The sequence below is a fragment of the Canis lupus genome, chromosome 1 (genome assembly GCF_003254725.2).
Source record: "Canis lupus dingo isolate Sandy chromosome 1, ASM325472v2, whole genome shotgun sequence".
NCBI classification, from domain to species: Eukaryota; Metazoa; Chordata; class Mammalia; order Carnivora; family Canidae; genus Canis; species Canis lupus.
In genome coordinates this window covers 48,231,585-48,250,933 of record NC_064243.1, presented here as the reverse complement: position 1 = coordinate 48,250,933, position 19,349 = coordinate 48,231,585, and the positions used below count along the sequence as shown (strand labels likewise).

At 43.4% G+C, this 19,349-nt stretch overlaps 1 long non-coding RNA gene across 1 annotated transcript; it reads right to left on the bottom strand.

Moving 5' to 3' along the window:
* Positions 1–1,640: 1,640 nt before the first annotated feature.
* Positions 1,641–14,749, bottom strand: LOC112643796 (uncharacterized). The gene is made up of 4 exons (XR_004811458.2): positions 14,477–14,749; positions 10,048–10,168; positions 9,626–9,654; positions 1,641–1,790 (listed from the first exon to the last, which is right to left on the bottom strand). It is a non-coding gene; the product is annotated as an uncharacterized LOC112643796 (long non-coding RNA).
* Positions 14,750–19,349: the final 4,600 nt, after the last annotated feature.

Genomic DNA, 19,349 nt, shown 5'->3' with positions numbered 1-19,349 from the left:
CCTGCGTCCGGCTCTGCACCGCCGACCTCCGAGCCCCCGCGGTGCGTCCTGCCCGGCTCCAAGCCAGAGCTCCCGTGCCCTCGTCCCACATGCTGAGCACGCAGCCACGTCTGTCCTGTCCTGTCCTGCTGTCTGGCTGCCCGCCCTGTCGCGCTGCATTACTTTTCTGAGTCTCGGGGTTTTTCAGTTTTCTTTTTGGTGACTGGTTCGCTGCGTCGTGGGTGAAAGTTACTGAATAAACGCCAAGGGCGGTTCACGGAAAACCCTTTTAATCCTCCCAGAGCAAAGAGGACCTTGGGGGAGCTATTGCTCCCGTCGGACGGTGACTGAGCTTGAAAGGGGTTCTGCTCCTGAGTTCTGGGCCTCCTTCCAGTCCCGTCCTGTCGCCTCTGGCTGCAAAGGCCATAAAGGCCTCTGTGATTTCCGTAGCTCACAGCCTGCATTATCATTTGTAGTTGGTGTAGAAAGAACCTAACATAGGATTGAACACGAACATCACTAATAACTATCATTAATTTCAGTGTGCTGGGCATTGCAAGTGCTTAACAGATGTTTGCTTTAAAAGAAAAGATTTTATTGATTTATTCATGAGATACAGAGAGGCAGAGACATAGGCAGAGGAAAAAGCAGGCTCCCTGGGGGGGATCCTGATGTGGGACTCGATCCCAGGACCCCAGGGATCATACCCTGAGCCATCCAAGCCCCCCAAGAGGTGTTTTCCTTTAATCCTCATGAAATCCTCACCTATGACTTAGATACCATTCTTGTACCCATTTTACAGAAAAGGAAACTTAAGGCCCAGAGTGCTAGACTAGCTTGACCTAAGTCACATGGCAGTAGGATGGCAGTGCCGGGATTTTTACACAAGGTTGTCCCACTCCAGTGTTGGTGCCCTTCATTACTAAGTTCTGCGGTTCTTTTCACTTTGTCTTACCTAATTGGAAATTCAGTCTTAGGCTGACACAAAATTGAATTGAGATCAGTGAGTAATTGTTACAAATCCTCAGTGAGATGTTTGTCCTGTTGCTGGCTTCAGAAAAGGATTAATACTGAGGGAAAATAATGGTGCCAGATGTCTTAAAAATCTCCACTTCCTCAGATTGTATGAAACATGCAGTACAAAGTTTTTGAAAAGGTTCTGGATTCTACTGTGCTTGTCAATATGGAGACTGGACTATTCACAAAGTGGCTCACTTAGATCCATTTGGTTAGGAACCAAGAAACAAACTGGTTAGAAGAATGACTTTCAGGGACACCTGGGTGGCTCAGTCAGTTAAGTATCTGCCTTCAGCTCAGGTCATGATCTCAGAGTCCTGGGAGGGAGACCCACATCGGTCTCCCTGCTCAGTGGGGAGCCTGCTTCTCTCTCTCCCTCTTTGCTCTCTCTCACTCAAATAAATAAAATATTTTTTTAAAAAATCTTTAAATAATGACTTTCAGATATTTTTCTACACTTTACCCAAAGCTACCAGAACTACCTGATGGAAGTCCTAAGGACAGCTGACTGCTAGGAGTAATCCCCAGCCTACCACTCTCCCTCTATGCCTAATGCTATGTGAGTTTCCAAATTTCTTTTTTTTTTTTTTTTAAGGTTTTATTTATTAATTCATGAGAGACAGAGAGAGTGAGGCAGAGAGGCAGGGAGAGGGAGAAGCAGGTTCCTCCATGCAGGAAGCTCGATGTGGCACTCGATCACACTCTTAGCCGAAGGCAGACGCTCAACTGCTGAGCCACCCAGGCGTCCCCCAGATTTCTCTGAACCACATTTTCCTTATCTGTAGCTGACTTTGCTGCAAGGATTAAGTTAGATATGTGAAGTTCCTGTATTATTTTGTGGTGTATATGAACTGTTTAAAAAGAGTTTATTTATGAGAGAGAGCATGAGCAGGAGGGCCAGAGGGAGAGAGAGAATCCAAGCCAAAAGTACTAACCACAGAACCTGACAACCCTGAGATCCTTTTGTGGTGGATATAGATATTCAAAAATATTAGTTCTTTCTGGCCCTTTCTCTGAATGTTTAAGAAGGAAAGCACATAGCTGTGATGATTATGTCTTTATTGTTCCTTTTAGAGAGCTACATTTACCACACTGAATTTTATAGTCAGGTAGTAATTTACATTAAGACCAATCTTACCATTTATAACTTTAAACACCCTTATTGAAACTTCAGTAACATCATTTCCAAATATTAGCTTCAGGAGTACGTGGGTGGCTTGGTCAGTTAAGCATCGGTCTCTTGATTTCGGCTCAGGTCATGAGACTGACCCCGTGTCAGGCTCCACGATCAGTAGGGACTCTGCTTAGGATTCCCTCTTTCTCTCCCTCTACCTCTCCCGCCTCGTGACCATGTGCACACATGCACACACTCTCTCAAAAACAAAAAACAAATATCAGCTTCAACTTTAGTTGTGCTTGACATTCATTTAACAGTTACTGAAATCTGTTAAGTAAAAGACATCAATTATTATTTAGTAGAGCTTCTGAAACATTTCAGCAAAATAGCCTGGTTCACAAATAGGCATTAGGCATACATACTTTTATGGTAAGACCTGTTCTTTCTAACTGGTCCCAAGCTCCAATTCTGACTATAATTTTTAATGAAAATGATTTGGTCTGGCAACACCAAAGAGAAAAGGAAAACAAACACAAAAAAACTAAGAACAGAAATAGGCATTAACAAAAATTAGAGTTTTTAAAATATAGAAAGGATATTGTTCCCTTTTAAAGTCATTCATTTTGTTAATTGATCTTGCATAATCACTTTCATCACTGCCAGTGAAAGAAATACTTTTACATCCTCTTCTCAAGTATAAGGTTATAAAATGTACTGAGTGTGTGTGTGCATATTGTGTGCTACACAATGAGAAAGCAGTGGGTATTATCTCAAAAATGCAAACTTTGCAAACCACTACACATCCTAGGTGTTTTAAGTGAACTGAGTTCCTAGAGCCTTGCAAAGCATTAAATCTAACTACATGATTTGAGTTTAAGTGGAGCTATTTTCATCTAACTCAAAAAGTATGTGACTTAAGTAAGCAGCATGTACTTGACATTGGATTATTTGATTCGATCAAATGAACAACCAATTTAATAGAAAACTAATTAGACAAACCCACTTTGTTAGACTACATTATTTTATACTTTAAGAAGGTCTTTATTTATTTTTTTTTAAATTTTTGTTTATTTATGATAGTCACACACAGAGAGAGAGAGAGAGAGAGAGGCAGAGACATAGGCAGAGGGAGAAGCAGGCTCCATGCACCGGGAGCCTGACGTGGGATTCGATCCCGGGTCTCCAGGATCGCGCCCTGGGCCAAAGGCAGGCGCCAAACCGCTGCGCCACCCAGGGATCCCTAAGAAGGTCTTTAATAGAGCTTGTATTTTCTGATGATGAGAAATTGATGTACAATTATATGTAATATATGAGAAATTAATATATAACATGTAATACACAAAGTTGGTTATGGCAAAAAACTGATGTTATTAGTTACAAAAATAGTCATATGAACTGAGCATGTGATGTGATAAATGCTGGATGCTAATGTACCTCAATATAATAGTTCTGCTTCTTTATTTTAACTCCTTTCATTGCCAACAAGAGTGATTTAAGGTGTGATTCACTCAGATTGTTTTTTGGTTCAATAAAGGGCTGTGTTTGAAAAACTGTCTATCCCTTGACTCTTACTGTTGCCCCAATACAACATCTTCTGTTGACAAAACCAAGGAACCAAAGAGTGGCAGGCAATGAAAGTGCTCTCTACTATTGTGAAACAAGTGATTACAACCTCCACCCTGGAACCTGAGCTCATGAGAATCTACATTTCAAGTGGCACGTTTGAAGCATGTGTGCATTCAGTCATTCATTCATTTATTCATTCAACAAATAATTCTTGATCTCTGTATGTATCCCAAGCATACAAATAAATCTGAATAGGTCATAGTACCCGTTCTGACTGGCTTGCAGTCTAGAAGGGATGAGAGATGAATAAACAGCTGAGAACTAATTACAATGGAGGAATTTAAGTATGTGTGCAAGGGCGTAGAGATGGAGATTGTAAGTAACACCAAGCACAAGGGCTCAGGATGTGGGGGCGTTGAGAGATGAAGGAAGTCAAAATACAACAGCCTGAGAGCCACACAAAAGCATCTGACTACCATTTTGCAGGTAGTGTGACCTAAAGGAAGTTAAGATATCAGAAAAGCTGGCTCGTAGAGTCTGCTGACTGGCTTTCCATGCTGTACTAAAGATAGAAAAATGGAGGACTCAGATCTGATGTATGGTTCTCTTCCCCCTAATATCTGCTGTCATAAGGTATTTTACTATCTCTGTTTTACCTAGGATTACAACTTCAGGGCAACTTTTGAGGTCATTAAGGAAATTGTTTTGCCAGACTTCAGTTATTGTCCTCTGATAGTGAAAAAGTGGTTCCGGTAGCCTGGGAGATAATTATCACATTTCCTACATGCAGTATTATAATATATTTAGATGTGGCCTTTTGTTTAAAAACTACAAGTTTGAGGCTTTCTCAGTGACGTTGCTCACTTTACTGTGAATTACATGGTGATGCTTTCCGCTGGCACATACTTGGGAGTTTAAAATGGCCTCATTCAAGGCCTTAGGCAGCAAGGCTGTACTACAAAATGCAACAGTCACTAAGAGGACACATTCTAATGTAAACACCATTGGTAAGATGAAGGCCAAGTGTTCCTGCCAAAAGAATCAGTAGAGCACAAGAAATGCACACCATGGAATGAACAGCTGACATCAGCTCAGAGGCACGTGTGAGCTAGGAAAGGTGCTGGTTACTGATCTACAAGAATGGCTGTGTCCAAAGACCATGTAACTCAAAATCCAGCAGAATGAAGTATAGAAATATTCCTGGTCATTTGCTGAGCTTTGCATTGGGGAGTATTGATTATTCTCTTGATGGCAAAACTAAGGAATTATACTACACTGAGCAGAGCTGGGCAAGATGGTTCATGACAATAGCATTTTATAGCAGGAATCCTAAAAATACCTAGAACCTAGCAAGATAATCCCTTCTCTGGCTAAAGTTGGCAATCATTAGATATATTCACATAATCTTTGGTTGCAAGTTCCTTCTCCAAAGCTCACTTCAATGGCTGAGACACTGTGGTGATTGCCATGGGACTCTTGGCTAAAAGAAGATAGATTGATAGATAGATGATAGATAGATAGAGGATAGACAGATGAAAAACAGGACAGCTTCATCAGGTACATGAAAGGCCTTTTAAGGAACTAGTTCACAAAAAAAAAAAAAAAAGGAACTAGTTCACACCACTAGAAACAGGTTTTTGAGATGGGCAGACTTTGAAAAAGCTTGATGTCTGGCTGTTGTCTAGAGTTTTCCTAGGCATTCTCCAAGAACTGGAGGTTTCCAAGGAGGGAGCCAGTAACAGACATTCTAGACCTGGTCACATGACAACTTACTTGCCAGTAGAAGGGTACCCTTCAGAGTAATGACTCAAAGTAATTTCGAGTTAGCTATTCAGGACTGAAGTTTCTGGTAGTAAATTGGACAACTAATTTGAAAATACTTTCACCACAAAATACCTAAAAATACTGAATAAGATAAAACAAACTTCTGTTTAGGTGCATAGCTAAACTAACAGGACATAATCATCTCAGTTAACGTAGGGCGTGGGAATTTTAGGAAGTCCTACTTCATCCCTATAGATAGTTTGTTATGAAGTTTATCTGTAAAGAGTGAAAGAAAGACATAAAATCAGAATTTCTGAAGTTACCTTCTTAAGCTGATCCCTGTTGTTGATGTTGCTTATTCTCAAATGTAAAATATATACAATACATCATATTCCCATTATAAAAGCAAAGCAAAGCACTCCTTCCTTAATAACTCAGTGCCAAAGCCCATGGGATTGGTTTCCCACACAAAAGGTGTGTCAAGAAGAGCAGTGGCCTGGCAGAGTCAGGAGATTGGCTGCAAATGTATTAAGGATAAAGGGAGTCAAGTTTCTCACTGTTGAGGAGTTACAGATGTGGAAAGAGGAGAAGCTAGAATGAACCACATAGTATTTCATTGGAACTGGAAGTATTAATATGTACTGGTGGTTTTCAATATATAGTGTGTGTGTTTGTGTGTGTGTGTGTGTGTGTGAGAGAGAGAGAGAGAGAGAGAGAGAGATTATACAGATATTTCCTACCTCTGATGATGGAGAAAGCTTAAAGCAGTGAGACCCCAATAGCAATGAGCATCCCTAACACCAAAAAGCTTGATTTCTAAAGCCCACTCACCACTAAAAGCAATCAGGTTTCCCTAATTCCAGTGTTGAGTCAGGGAAAAGTATAAGATGAACCTGGAACATTTTGTTGACCTAGAAAGTAAAGAAGCACTCAGAGTAGGATGGATATAAGTAAAAAAAAAAAAAAAAAAAAAAAAGACACAGAAGCTAACTTGAATAGGGCCCCACTAGCCCCACTACTGAATCTGGAACAATTCAAGTATCAAAATATGTAATGGTAGTAAGAGAATTATAAATCCACTGAATAAAATAGGAAGCCATGATTCTATTCTGAGATAGATAAACAGGAAGAAAGAGACAGTTCAAAATTATAGTAGCATGCCAACAAACAAATGTAGATGGAATGATAAAATTCTGGTATGATTCTGGTAACCATCATATAATAATTTTAGCAAGAAACTTCAATGTTGCTAAACCAAGTGAAAGAGAGTTTGATGAGAAATGAGATATTTGCATAGTCTCAAATAAATTCTTATTAAAAACAAGTTCCATTAATAGTAGAAATATCTGACAGATACCAGAATCAAGTCATCAAAGTTAACCTCATGTGATGGGCTATAGTGCAGACTAGCTAAGTCCAAGAACCTCATCACACACAGGTAGTCTCCAAAATAGCACAGAGATGGCATAAAGAGTCTAGAAAGCTAATGAATCTGTTAGTGGGGTGGACCCCAAATTCTTTGCCAAGAAGCACGAAAAAGGCTTGAGGAAAATGCAGGCCAACAATGCCAAGGCCATGAGTGTTCATGCCAAGGCTATTGAGGTCTTTGTAAAGCCCAAGGAGGTCAAGCCCAAGATCCCAAAAGGCATCAGCTGAAAGTTCAGCTAACTTGTCTATACTGCCCACCCTAAGCTCAGGAAGCATGCTGGTGCCCATAGCACCTAGGATCTCAACCTCTGCTGAAGAGAGACCAAGGCCAAGGCCAAGGCCAAGGCCAAGGTTCAAACCAGGCTTACAGCTCCACCTCTGGCTCTAGCTCTGGCTCTCTAAAGGTGTCTACCCTCCCACTTCCACCTCCCCCATCCAAAAAAGGCCCTGCAGTAGATGCTTCCATGCACCAGTGTGAAGAAAGAAGACCTGGTGTCATCCTGGGCTGCTATCCTCCTGTGCTATTTGTACAAATAACCTGAAGCAGGAGCTGTCAAAAGATAATTAATATCATTGATAATGGGGCAGATAAAACTATGTGCCCACCTGATAGGATGCACTGAGAATATGAATCATTTTTGTAAAATCCCTATCAAAATAGCCTAACCTAAATCTGAGAAAACATTAGACACACCCAAATTGAGGAACATTCTACAAATTAATTGGCCTGCAATCTTCAAAATGTCAGTGTTTTGAGAGATAAGGAAAGACTGAGCAACCATTCCAGATTGAAGGAGATGAAAGAAACTTGATAGCTAAGAGAAACGTCTACTCCTGGCATTGACCATTTGGCTGTAAAGAACATTATTCAGTTGGTGAAGCCTGAGTGGTGTTGGTGGATGTTGTGATGTCCCAGAGCTGATCTCCTGGTGTTGATGGTTAGGTTGTGGTTGCATAGAAAACCATTCTTATGTGTAGGCAATATGTACTATAATTTTTTGGAGTAAGGGGAAATCAGGCCTGCAACTTACTCTAAACTTGTTCAAGAACCAAAAAGTTCTTTGAATTAGTCTTGCAACATATTTGTATTTTTGAAATTATTTAAAATATATGAAAACCCAAGGACTTTAAGCGTGTATTAAGTTTTTACTGCAAATTCTACCATTCATTCATTAAGCCTATAGTAGGCACCTACTAGGCACTAGGAGCGATACACCATATATCCAGTCACTCTTACTCATCTGGTCTCTGCTCCCCTGAAGAAAAGGATTCTGCAGAGTTGGGCCTGGCAGCAAAAATTTACTTTTGAGATCAAGAGTCTATCAAAGTCAAAATCTACAGCACAGTGAATGCAATCCACTCATTCTTCCCATCGAAGGATTTCTCTCAAGATAAATTGAAGCTGTATTTTGGCTATCCCTTTAGGCACCCCCTTGGTATCGACAGAATGACTGTACCTCTATTTTTGAAGGAGAATGTGCTCTGTAGGATGCCAGAATGCCAGTGGTTAGATTAGCCAAGCATCCCCATTTATTTGTGGCCACGCTTCATATACGAAGATCATACAGTGAGGCCTACCGAACAACAATGGGGACTCCACAGTGCGATTTGTTTAGGCCCTCTGGAAGATGGTACAAGCTTGCTAAGCCTAGTATCCACTCACCACAATCGTTTCCTCACCTATACCCTGAAAGAAGCACCACCAACATATAGTCTACTGAGTGTTGGCGTATATGCAAGTACTTCACTAGATACTGCAGATCTTCCCAATAGGGGACCCCTAAGCCTCCTCTCCACGGGATCCTCCACAGCACCACCCACCTCCCATCAAGTCTCTGGCTCCCATCAGTGGAACCACCATGGTCCTCAAAAGGTCACTCTCCATTTAGATCCACTCCAGCCTCTCCTCCCCTCAGCCCTGTTCCCTCCTCCACTCTAGCCAAACTGGACTGCTGTCCTGGAAGAAGACACAGGCCTTCTTCACGGCCACCTGTTTGCCTCCATACTCTTCTATCACTGCCTGGCATGTCCTCTTCCCTCCTCTCCCTCTGGTAAACTTCCACTCAGCCCTGAAGAAACCGCCTGCCTTCGTCCATTCGGGCTGCTGTAACAAAAATATACCACAGATTGGGTGGCTTGCCAACAGCAAACATCTATTTCTCACAGTTCTGGAGGCTGGAGGTCCAAGGTCAGGGCGCCAGCACCCGTGCCGTCATGTTCTGGTGAGAGCGCACTTCCGGGTTCACAGCTGGTGCCTTCTCGCTGTGTCCTCACGTGGTGGAAGGAGTGACAGAGTTTTCTGGGGCCTCTTTTATAAGGCCACTAGTCGCCTTCATCAGGCTCTGCCCTCGAGACCTAATTAATCACAGCTCACAGGCCCCACCTCCTAGTACCATTATCTTTGGGGTTTGAGATTTTAGCATAGGAATTGGGGGCCCCATTCAGACCACAGCACAGCCCGAATGCCACCTCCTCTGTGAGGTTTTCTCACCTCTCAGAGGTAGACTCAGCCAGTCCCTCACATGGTGTGGGGCACTGAGCACTGTGTTCTCTCTTCTACCTTCATGGCCTTCAGTTTGTCAAGTGCCCATGGCCTTCAGTTTGTCAATCATCTTCAGTGGCCTGGAAACAGCCAGAGGCAGGGGCCACATTCTCTATGGGCCCTTACACTGTGCCCAGCACAGGGTTGGCACTAAATTGTTTCAATAAGCCTCAGCTATTAACAATAACAAAACTCTGACAAGGTCTACTTACTGACTGTGGATGCTCTCCCAGGTTCTTTCCTAAATGAACCAATAAAAGCAGCTGCTAAAATGCATAGATGATCCAAGGGGGGGGGGGTGGCTTCTGGGAGACTTCCTCCCTCCAGTAAATGTGAGATAATTAAATTGTCATCTTGGACCAAGACCTGGCAAGAGGAAGTCCAGGGGCGGGAGGGGCTCCCAGCTGGTAAACTTTGGTCAACCAAAGGCTCCAACGTGGGAGCCTCTCTGGGTGGGAGTGGGAGTGGGAGTGGGGATGGGCTGGGGGCTGAGTAGGGGTGGGGATGGGGGCGTGATGAGGCGGGGTGGGGGTGGGGAACCACAGGAGGGTGGGGCAAGGAGAGCCAGCCCTAGTACCAGGCAGGAGAGGGGACATACAGGTTAGTGAGGACGGGAGGCCTTGTATCTCTTTACCTCTAAAACTGGGCAACATCTTTGCATGTCGGCTCAGTCCTCGAAAGAGCAGAGGAAGAGCTGGAGTAGCAGGAGGCACCAATGGCCATGCAAAAACTTCATGGGTTCACATGCAAATCATCTGAGGAAAACACAGAGCATGGTCAATTGGCCTTAAGATTGTCCTTCCCTGTTAAAGGGGAGGAGAAGAAAAATTAGAATAAAAAAACTGCCAGACTTTGGAAGATAAATCATTGCTGTTTAGACTCTGCCCATTTTCATCGCTGTTCCCAGTTGCTGTTCCAGAGGTCTGGCCTAGCTTGGGTGTGGCATTGCTGGTACCTCTCCTTTATCTCTTGGATTAGCTCTCAAAGGGAAATATTTGGGACAAATATTTGGAACTCCACCCTCTGTGAAAAGAACCTTAATGACTGTCTCCAGCACAGCTCTTGGCTGGTCATAGACGGCCAGGGAAGGTGGCATAGTGGGCCTTTGGGGTACCCAGTGTCAGGAAACTTGAAGCTAATGAATCCCCAGCCTGAATCTAGTGCACCTCAGATTAGAACATGTCCCGCTGGACCGTGGCTAAAATAGAATCTTCCCTGTAGCGACATTTCAATGTCATGGCAAGCTTTCAAGAAACTTCTTTCCACCAATCAATTAGTCTTAGGTGCCCTGAATCCTTTCTCCTGGGAGCAGGGAGAGTCTCCATCCTTCCTAGGCCCTGGGCATGAGGTCTTTCTGCCTCCAGTCAAGCTGTTCACTTCCCCCATCCATTGGGAGCCATGCCCATCCATCATGAGCCAACCTGCACCTTGGGATACAAATGGAGAGAAGGGAGTGCCTGCCTCAACCAGGAGCCATCTGTTCAGGGATATGTTGGCCCAAGGCTCAGAGATAAATAGGAGACACACCACTGCTTCACTTCAGCTGTTGACGATAATAATAATAATAATAATAATAATAATAATAATAATAATAAATATCAACAAGTATTCTATTTGTGGTTGCTTATGCCATGCCCGGTCCTGAACTAAGCACTTCATGTATCATCTTATTTCATCTTCACACCAATCCTAACAGACTGGTACTACTCTCCCCATTTCTAAGACCTGCCCCCCAGTGTCCCAGCTACTGAATGGCAGAGTCCAGTTTCCAAGCTCCTAACTGCTCCAACCCTCAACTTTTCCCCAAGGGTACCCGGCCAGCTGATCCTGGTCCTTGTACAAGGGGTAGTTGCCATTCACCGTGGAATCCGTCAGGTCACCCACCGCCTTACAAGGTGGATCTGGGGTGTCTTTACTCTCCTGCCCATCCAGTCTCAACACTAAGAGCTGTCTCAAACCCCCAGACCCCAGGAAGCCTCTCTCCAACTCCGGCAGGGCTGATCTCTACTGACCACCCTTCCCGCTTGTTCTCTAGCACCCCAATGCTTGAAGTGTGATCCGACCAAGAAAAATGTAGACTCTCAGATCTTCCCCCAAATTCACATTTAAACAAGGCTCCGGGTGACTCCGTGCTCCCAGGCTCTTTGCAATTTAGGTCTTCCTCAATTAGCAATAGCTTTGAGTGGTTCTGGTTTTCTTTGTTGGTGGCCCCTTTGTCATTTTGGAGAAACTAGAAGTGGAATGTTGGTTTGCCCCAATCACTGCAGACTGTCCAAACTGCATACTGGGAATACAACTGGTAACCTGGGGTCCTTGCCCCCAGAGTGATCGCCTTATAAGCCCTGCTGAATGGCAGCCTGACATCAGTATTATCCCAAGGACTCCAGTGGCCTCTCAAACCCCACCTGCCCCTGACCTTTGTTGGGGTCCTAGGGGTGCAAAAACAAGCACTCATGTACAGAGGGGCTTATAGGGCCCTGCCAGGCGCTTCATGAAAGAATCGACACTTTGGTTTTTCTTTTAATGCTAAAAGAATATTCTGCCCTAGGGCTCAGACCCCACATCTCAGGTGTCCCAAGTGCCCCAATCCTGGATGCATTCTTGGTGGCATAGCAGCGCTTAGTCAAAGAAGGAGCCACCTCCTGCGGGCTCTGGAATTTCAGAGCCCTGTTTATAAAAGAGTTTACAGGAATCCTGTGGTCTCTGCCTGGCTACAGCCATGTCCCCTGACTCATTGTTCTTCTCCAGAGCTGTCACTACCTCTTAAACAGCTCTCGCTTTTTAAAATCACCTATTTAATGTGTCCTAGCCCTTAGAGAAAAACTATATATTTACTCTTTCTCACTTCCTGTGGGAAGGGTGGGGCCCTACCGCTGCTCTTCAGCAGTTGCTATGATTCACTCTGGGAGTGAGGGCCTTTCAGCAGGGAGGGAAGTGATTTGTGTAGTCTTTGGAATGCAGGTAGGGCTGTACTTTCTGAAGTGTTTGCTGATGAAGGAGCGATGTGGAAGGCAAACTTGTTATATAAAAGCACTAGAGAGTGTGTGTGTGTGTGTGTGTGTGTGTATGGCAGCCTGTGTCCTGACAGCCTTTGGCAAGGCCAGAGCACCAGAATGTTCTCTCCATCATGAGAGCCAATGCCTCTCCTTGGGTGCAGCCCCAGGCTTGCCCTTGTGGGAAATGAACCTCCTCTTGGAAGATACATTTGTAGTCTGAGTGCCTTCCTGGCTCCCCACGAAGGCCAGTCCTAGGTTTTCAGGGTGCAGATCAGGCAGGGGAAGCTCTAAGGCAAGCCCAGGGAGGCTGGGCTCAACCGCAGCATAGATAGGCCTAGGCCTAGGGTAAGGACAAGGGAGCTCTGGGGGTAAGCCGCACCTGCATTCACCCGCATTTGCAAAGATCCTTGAGAGCCTCGGTGTGAATGAACCATCAGCCCCAGCCCAGCCCAGAACAAGGCTAAGGAGAGTACAGTGTGGGAGGCAGCAGTTGGCTGGGGAGTGTACACCTGGCGTGGTGACAATTCGAGTGTTAGGACTTGCTTTTCCCCTTCTCTGTTTCAGAGGTGGTGCCATGGAAGGGTCAGGAGAGTAGAGACTGGAGCTAGCCTGTCTGGTTCCAAACTTAGTTCTGTCACATGCTGGATGCAGAGTCCTCAGGCAAGCTACTTAACCTCTCTGTACCTCAGTTTCTTCCTCTAGAAAAGAGACAATAACAGCATCCACTTCATAGGATTGTTGTGAGGATTAAGGGATTAATTCACGTAAAGAGCTTAGAGCAGTGGCCAGCGCATAATAAGTACCTGATGAATATTAACCATTATTCTTTGGGAACAAAAATCAATGTCCCAGAGGGTGGCAGGGATGGAGTAGGGCAAACATTTTAATCTTCTCAACCTAGGAGACAAAGTTCATCCAACGATTTTTCTACACAATCAAAAAGAAAAGAATGACAGGGACACATTGCCTCCCATCAGCAGGGAAGCATTTTCAGAAGATGTTGTAGTGTGGTAGCAAAAATCCTAACTCCACTCTAGAATACACTATCTTAGGAAAAAACAGTAAATCTGTAGGCTGGTTCTCAAGCCTACATACTTTCCATTTTTCGAAGTAACTTGATGGGTTCCTAAGATTAAGAGAGTATCAGCATTCTGAATCTATACCCAGGAGTTTCTGATTGCTTTTTCCACATTAAATATATGATTTTTACGTTTGAAGGAAGGACAGATCTCTAAATTAAGTGCATTTAGGGCAGCCCTGGTGGAGCAGCGGTTTGGCACTGCCTGCAGCCTGGGGTGTGATCCTGGAGACCCAGGATCGAGTCCCACGTCAGGCTCCCTGCATGGAGCCTGCTTCTTCCTCTCCCTGTGTCTCTGCCTCTCTGTGTGTATGTCTATGAATAAATAAATAAAATCTTTAAAAAAAATTAAGTGCATTTAGATGTTTGTCTCTTTTTATGATACCTGTGAAGCCAATCCTCACCTCATTTTCAGAGCCCGCTTCAATCTCTTTAAAATCCATGTAATTAGGGGCACCTGGGTGGCTCCATGGTTGAGTGTCTGCCTTTGGCTCAGGTCATGCTCCTGGGGTCTCAGCATCGGGCTCCTCACAGGAAGCCTGCTTCTCCCTCTGCCTATGTCTCTGCCTCTTTCTCTGTGTCTCTCATGAATAAATAAATAAAAGCTTTTTTTAAAAAAATAATAAATAAATAAAATCCATGTAATTAGAAAGCACAGCTCCATATTAATCTTTGTGTGTCTATTTATCTTTCTAGTCAATGGGCATTTATTAAGCATTTACTACATGCCAACTTCTATGTTAGATGCTCTGAAGGTTATAAGGATGCAAGAGATCTAGGGTCCTATTTAGGGAAGACTAACTAGCACCCAACATATATGTACTATATTAGGACAGAATCAATAAAAGAAGAAGAAATATTGAAGACACCATGACATGTTTACATCAGGATTAGCTAACTAGTTGGGAATTATAACATCAAATCGAATAACATTTCCAAATGTAAACATGTTCTCTTTTGAGAAGCTCAAAGGCACATTCACTACTTACCTGGGGGAGTTTAGAGGCTTGGAGAGAGTGGCAGTCACAAAAACCACAGCCAGACAAACCAAACCAGGGTCATCTGCTGAGAAAAGGAAGAAACCATGTCTCCCTTAAGCAAATAATTTCTCAGGTGGCAATGGAAAGCAAATCAAAGAATTAAAAAATAGATTAGCATTCCCTTCTATAAACACTTCTACTATCATATGACAAATTAGTGTAAACTCCACATGTACTTGTATCAAGAAAATACACTGCTTTCATGAAACAAAAAAGAGCTCTCTGATTCTTCAGAGAAAAGGAATTGTTGTCACATAAAACCTGTTGCCTAGCAACAAAACAGCAACTCATCACACCTTCCTTCCAGCCATGGACACACACAGCCTCACCCTCTTGCCTGCTCATTCCTCCTGACTAACGAGTACAGGGCTCTTTTGATAGGATCTGGAGTTGGGAGGACTGGGTTTTAAGGTTCTAGTTTAAAAGCACCAATCAGTATGGAAGTTTTGAAAATTGCTAAGAATTTAATCATAGAGTCAGAGCATTTGCAAAAGCCACATACAATAAAACAAGAGGCCCATTCTGCTGGGTTCTTTTTCTTTTCTGTTTTGTTTCCAATAATGACAGTTTCTCAGGCCTGAGCCAGGGGCACCAGGGTGGTCCTCCTCCAGCCTTTAGGCTTAGTATGAAAATGGAGTCATGCAACACAGCACTTCACTTCAGACCCTAAATCCGTCAGTGAAAACCCATGTCCTTTGCAATACCAGCTTCATTTCATTGCCAAATGCTAAGTCAAATGAGCAACTCTCCTCTTTTCAAATGCCATGTATAACAGAACCATTGGACACGATGTTTGGGAGCCAGTTGCTAACCAACATTCTATAGAACAGAGTGTATTCAGTGATATGACTCATAGATAAATTACTTCACCCTCATGAACCTCAAACTGGGTGTGCCATTTGCTGCAGATTGACTCAGGGCTTAACCCTTCCAGGTATGGAGAAATCCCACTTGCCTTCTTCCCCCCATGACGTCTAATGCCTATAAATGGTGGCAGACACTGTTGGGAAGCCATGATGGGTTCACAAGAGCTACCTCATCTCAGAGCATGATGACTTGTCTCTCAATATCTGTTTCCGCTATCAGCAGGGGCACTGGTTATGGGAAAATGCAAATTCCAGCAGTTCAGCAATTAGATGCAAAAACAGGAGTAACTCATATCTAGCGACATTGGCAATTTTACAATCAAGAAAAGTTCGATATTCTTTGACTTGCCACCCCCATCCCACTTATTACCTTTTCTGAAAGACATTTAACATGTATTTTTCTCCTCAGCATCCAAGGTCTTAAATTTCTAATGCCAGCTGAAGGCCTGACTAGAAGGGAGAGGTCTGCATTCCTTACTCTGTTTATGCTCCCACCTAATTGTTAAGTGTTCTCTAGTGTAAACAAACAGTGACACTATTGTGGCATCAGTATGAATGCATGCAGCCTCAGTCATTAAGGACATATTCTCCCAATTTGTTTGTGATTAACTGACTTGTCATTTTCTTCCAATCTTCTTTTCTGTGCTTAAGATCCATAACAGGAGTTCAACGTCTTGTGATAATGGCAAAGGCAAAATATTCAATCCAGGTTTTGAAGTGTTGATAGAGTCTTAATACTGTTGATGGAGGGTTGATAATTTCTGCAAGAATGAAGAAAAATCTAGAGTCCCGAGATGACCCAAGAGACTGGAGAAATACTTTTATGTCTCTTTTATGACAATCATCTTTTATGACAGTAGGCTGAGCCACTAGGCTCAGTTGGTTAAGTGTTTGCGTTCAGCTCAGGCCATGATCTCAGGGTCCTGGGATCAAGCCCCGCATTGGGTTCCCTGCTCAGTGGGGAGTGTGCTTCTCCCACTTATGAGCTTGCTTCTCCCTTCCCTCCATGAGATTGCTTTTTCTCACTATCTCTGTCTCTCTCTCTCAAATAAATAAAATCTTTTTTTTTAAAAGACATTAGAGCATTTTAGGCTCACAGAAAGATTGAGATGAACATGCAGAGATTTCCCATATACCCTTTGCCCACACACATGCACAGCCTTCCTGATTATCAGCACCCCCTACCAGAGTAGAACATTTGTTGTAACAGACAAACCTACATGGACACATCATCATCATCCAAAGTCCATAGTTTATATTCGGGTTCATTCTTGGTGGTGTACATTTTATGGGTTTGGACAAGTGTACAATGATATGTATCCACCATTATAGAATCATATAGAGTAGGTTCACTCCCTAAAAATCCTCTATGCTCTACTTATTCATCCCTCCCTCCCTCACTCCCTCCCTCCCACCCGAGGGAACCACTAATCTTTTTACTGCCTCCATAGTTTTGCCTTTTTCAGAATGTCATAGGGTTGGAATTACAAAGTAGAGCCCTTTCAGATTATCTACTTTCACTTAGTGATCTGCTTTAACACTTTTCCTCATCTTTTCATGGTTTGATGGCCCGTTTCTTTTTAGTGCTGAATAATATTCCACTGTCTGGTTGTACCACACCTTATCCATTTACCTACTGAAGGACATCTTGGTTGCTTCCAAATGTTGGCAACTCTAAGTAAAGCTGCTAGAAATGTTCATGTATAGGGCTTTGCATAGACATAAGTTTTCAACTCATTTGGATAAATACCATGAAGTATAATTGCTGAACCATATGGTAAAGGTATGTTTAGTTTGGTAAGAAACCGCCAAACTGTCTTCCAAAGTGGTTTGTACTATATTTCATGCCCACCAGCAATGAATGAGAGTTCCTGTTGCCCCACACCTTCACTGGTGTGGTCACTGTTTTGGATTTGGGCCATTCTAATAGGTGTGTAGTGGTTCTCATTGCTATTTTAATCTGCATTTTCCTGATGCCATATAATGTAGGGTATCTTTTCACATATTAATATCCTCTCTGGTGAAATGTCTTATAAAGGTTTTGGCCGATTTTTAAATAAGGTTGTTTATTTATTATGGATGAGGGAAAATAGTTGTAAAGGGTAATTCACGATCTTCATCAGCTAAACACCCAGATGTGTCAGCTGTGTCTGTAAACTCCATGAAGGTATCATGAAGCTCCACCTTCCAGAATGATCCTGAGGCTGGCACAGGGAGCTCAGAGGCTGAGGGCACAGTCTTGAGGACCTCTGATCTGTACCCTTCCTGCTGGATAAACCTCAGGCAAGTTACTTCACTTCTTTTATGCTCAGGTTTCTTTTCCATACAAATTAAGATCATAATATAAGGGTTTGTAGAGATTAAATAAGATAACATTGATAGTGTTGTAGCCTAGTGCCTGACACATCAGGTAAGTGCTCAGGAAACAGTACTTGTTCTTAATAAGAAGTGAACCATGGTAAGCCATTATCAAGTGAAACTGGGTTTTGAGAATAGGAGTGTTGACCAATTTGGTGGTGTGTGTGCGCTAGTTGCTAGGGCTGCCGTAACAAAATACCACAAACTAGCTGGCTTAAATAACAGAAATGTATTTTCTCACCATTCTGGAGGATGGAAACCCCAAATAAAAGTGCCAGCAGTGCTGGTTTCTTCTGATGCTTCTCTTCCTGGCTTGCAGATGGCCACCTTCTCCCTGTGTCTTACATGGTTGTCCTGTATGTATTTGCATCCAAATTTCCTCTTCTTGTAAGGACACAGGTCACATTGGATAAGAGCCCACCCTAATGACCTCATTATAACTTACCTCTCCAAAGACCCTATCTCCAAATACAGTTATATTCTGAGGTCCTGGAGGTTAGGACTTTAATATATGAATTTGAGGTGGTGGGGGCACAAGTAAATTGATAACACTTTGGGGGATCCCTGGGTGGTGCAGCGGATTAGCGCCTGCCTTTGGCCCAGGGCGCGATCCTGGAGATCCGGGATCGAATCCCACGACGGCCTCCCGGTGCATGGAGCCTGCTTCTCCCTCTGCCTATGTCTCTGCCTCTCTCTCTCTCTCTCTCTGTGTGACTATCATAAATAAATAAAAATTTTTAAAAAATAACACTTTGGAAAGTCTATCTAGTTTGGTTGAGCTTTTTCAGGGAAATGACATAAGCTTTGAAGAGATCAGGAAAAGGAAATCTTTCTGCTCTGCTCTACCTGCTCTGAGGTCTGCTTTCCCAAGCCTAGCGGGTGAAGGAGTCAGAGCTATAAAAGGAAGAAGCGAAACCCGCCTTGATAAATGGAGTCCTCTAACACCAACCAGCTACCAAAATCCACAGCCCCACATGTTAGCAGTTGAATTATGTTTTCCCAAATGTTACCTTAGTTGATATGGTCCTTACAGAAGTAATCAGGTTTAAAATGAGGTGTTTAGGGTGGGCTCTAACCCGATACCACTATGTTGTAAAAGGGGGAGATTTGGGCCCAAAGACACACACGAGGATGGTATAAAGGCACATTTACAAGCTGTGAGGAAGGCCTAGAACAGGTCCCTCCTGCAGTCCTCTGAAGAAACCAATCCCACTGACACCTCGAGCTAAGATTTCTAGCCTCCAGAATCGTGGGAAAATAGGTGGTTAAGCAGATACTTGGTGATGGCAGCCCCAGCAACTCAACATACCATACTTCCTTCATTTGCCTGACAGCTATCTAATCAGTTTCTATGGTGTGCCAGGGCTTCAGATACATGATGAATAATGTACATTTCCCACCATTAAGAAACTTGCAGGCTTTGGAGGGGGAAACAATCACATTAAAAAATCATTTTGGTTGGGGCACCTGGCTGGCTCAGTCTGTAGAGCGTTTGACTCTTGATCTCGGGGTCATCAGGGGTTGTGAGTCAAACCCCACATTGAGTGTGGAGTCTACTTTAAAAATAAAAAATAAAAAAATCAGGGGTGTTTGGCTGG